Here is a 3,370-nt window from a genome sequence, read left to right as displayed (position 1 = left end):
GCCTGCGCCGTCTTTGCAAAGCAACCAGTGAATTTGCATAGCAACCAGTGACTTGCGTAGCAAACAACGAATTTTCGTGGTGACCAACGTTTTAAATAGCACCCACTGACTCTTCATAGCGACCACCGAATTTTCGGAACAGTCGTTACCTCATTATAGCAACCGCCAGCTTCGCATAGCAACCAGTGAATTTGCATAGCAACCAGTGACTTTCGTAGCAAACAACGACTTTTCTTGTTGACCAATGACCTCCATAGCGCCCACTGACTCTTCATAGCGACCACCGAATTTTCGGAACAGCCGTTATCTCATTACAGCGACCGCCGGCTTTGTGTAGCAATCAGTCAAATTGCATAGCAACCAGTGACTTTCGTAGCAAACAACGGCTTTTCTTGGTGACCAATGACTCCCATAGCACCCACTGACTCTTCATAGCGACCACCGATTTTTCGGAACAGCCGTTACCTCATTACAGCGACCGCCGGCTTTGTGTAGCAACCAGTCAAATTGCATAGCAACCGGTGACTTTCGTAGTAAACAACGACTTTTCTCGGTGACCAATGACTTCCATAGCACCCACTGACTCTTCATAGCGACCACCGATTTTTCGGAACAGCCATTACCTCATTACAGCGACCGCCGGCTTTGCATAGCAACCCGTCAAATTGCATAGCACCCGGTGACTTTCGTAGCAAACAACGACTTTTCTCGGTGACCAATGACTTCCATAGCACCCACTGACTCTTCATTGCGATGTTTCATACTATTTTAATATTTTAAACTGCATTACTATAGGTCGATTACCGTATTGTTTTCTGAATAGTGTTTTACTATTTCCTGTTCCGATAAATAGTAACAGTGAACATTATAGCTACAGTATCACCATGTACTATCATATGACAGAGTGAACCATATGTACCGAAATTTGCTGCTCCTTTAACTTTTGAACTGGTATGACTAATTAAATAACGCAACGGAGCTTTTTTGGCGCAAATGGCACACATTTTACTCAAGTTTGATTTTCATCAAATATTGTGGTATTAATCAGATTGCCGAGAGTTTTGGTGTTCTTTCTCTTTTGTATCATATCTAAACATAAACACGTTCCTTGTTGTCACCATATGAAACCCCAGAAAAAAGTAACCAATGAACGAGCATCTGAATATGATATCTATGTCGCTTTGCCATACTCTGCCGTCACAATAAGTAAACACCAGCAAAAATGAGCCAATCAATGGGCATGCCCTGGAGTGTGGATAACTGATACCTGAACTCCAGTTAACTCACTGTGCATGTGTATGTATATGATTTAACTCTGACACATTTATGCGCCAAGTTCTCCGGCATATAATATTTCAAAACATTTTAAAAAATGAAGTGTTAAACAAATTTTCATTATGATACTATATTCAATATATTTAATAAATTCTATTTTGTTAAATAATTGTACATTTGTAATTTATAAAAATATCCCCAAATATTTTCGAACCACAGCAGCAAAACGACCTCTCGCATGCTTCTTTTTAAAGAAGCAAACTTGTTATAGATAATAGCCGAGGCAGTTTCGAATGTATTCAATCGTTGTACAAATGATTATATTATTAAAAGGGAGATAACTACTACTTAGATACATGTATAACAAAGCTAAGCAACCCACCGAAGGATCATGATTGAATAGAACATTCACCATACCCATACATTAAATGACCCCAGACTAGATAACGATGAATAAACAGGAGAATGTTTGAAGAAAGCAGGCTATTGTGTAGAACATTTTTATATTTATATTGTCCTTGTTAAAATAGCCAAGCTGTTTGAAGTAAATTCTTCTCCAGTATAATTACGGATATTTTCTCTTTATGTTTCTACTTTCTGTCCTGTATTTAATTTATATTTAATTCAGAAAAATAAATCGGTTTTAAGTTTGTTCACTCTTCACTTTGATGAAATTCTAATAAGCCACATACTTTTTAAAAATATTAATTTGAATAAGTGTAAAATTGAAATTTATCCATGCGCCTGGACAATGTATCTATATGACTAATATTACCAAAATAGCAAATGTTTATATATATATTTGTCCACAGAGCAGACTGATACATATTATATTATTACAAATCAAATCTTCAATATATTAAAAAGAAAAATGTGTCTATATACTGTTTGTGTTATGTTCAATATGCGTAATTTGGTTATCATTAAATGGTTATCTGCTTTTGAATCAGGCATAGCTACATATTTTGGTGCGAAACCTTTGGTATGACAGCTGTCATTTAATTCACGATAAAGGTAAAAGATAATAAAGATAAGGTAAGTTTTAGTAAGATATACATTGTTGACAAACATGTGAACGGCTCGTTGGTCTAGGGGTATGATTCTCGCTTCGGGTGCGAGAGGTCCCGGGTTCAATTCCCGGACGAGCCCAACTTTTTATTGTCAACCCACAAATGGAAGTCTATGCCTACATTCAAAAAAGCGGTGCCAAGACACACGGACATTATATATAGTCCTTTCCGTCAAAGGGATAACTTATGAATAATAGTTCCGGACATCATAATTAGAACCTTTGAAGGTAAAATGGAATGGGAATGTCTCCGAACTGTATATCAGTATATACATACCACACGAAATTTTGCCAACTTAAGGATCACATTTTATAAAATTAATAATATGTGTAGTACGTGGAAAAATGTTTCTTGTACGGGAAACGTTAGTATACATGTTATTGATTTGATATATAAATAGATCGTAGAAGTGTTTATTGATGTGTGATTGTTATAAAAAGAACGCGATGTATGAAAATCAACAATTTTACAAAACATCCTTATATTATGTATGTCGGGAAAATCCAACATTTAAGATTGTTAGCTTATTGAATACTAGTATCGTGTATGGTAGTCGAGAGCATACATCACAGTCTGATATCGCCTCCGCATGTTGATTATAGAACAGAGCTGAACAGAAAATTTATTTGTCAAACTTGAACATTAACAGTTCATCGTTACATACATACATACATACATTTATTTACATACTTGAAGTAATGTGACATTTTATATAACATATTATAATAGATTATTATAAGTCTTCTGAGTTTATGTTGCGGGATCTGAGCCCATCCCTCTATGAGAGCCTATCTGAGCTCCTGAAAAGATTATAGTTGGATTTGCGGGACAAGCTACGGAAGCGTCCTGGTGCCAATTTAACATGTTCTATAAAAAAAGATAACTTCTACATAGGATTTTGTAACTCCTACGTAGGACTTTATAACTCCTACGTAGGAGAAAAAAGCATAATTAGAAGTTTATAACTCCTACGTAGGACTTTATAAGTCCTACTAATGACTTTATAACTCCTACGTAGGAGATAT

The 3,370-nt window shown here is 35.9% G+C and overlaps 1 non-coding gene across 1 annotated transcript; it reads left to right on the top strand.

Annotated features, from left to right (window-relative positions):
* Positions 1–2,352: 2,352 nt before the first annotated feature.
* Positions 2,353–2,424, top strand: Trnap-cgg (transfer RNA proline (anticodon CGG)). The gene has a single exon. It is a non-coding gene; the product is annotated as a tRNA-Pro (tRNA).
* Positions 2,425–3,370: the final 946 nt, after the last annotated feature.

Source organism: Ruditapes philippinarum, unplaced genomic scaffold, assembly GCF_026571515.1.
Source record: "Ruditapes philippinarum isolate M1 unplaced genomic scaffold, ASM2657151v2 ctg381_1_1_1_1, whole genome shotgun sequence".
In the NCBI taxonomy this organism is placed as follows: Eukaryota; Metazoa; Mollusca; class Bivalvia; order Venerida; family Veneridae; genus Ruditapes; species Ruditapes philippinarum.
The sequence above is the reverse complement of the archived record's forward strand: the minus strand, read 5'-3'. Positions and strand labels throughout refer to the sequence as shown.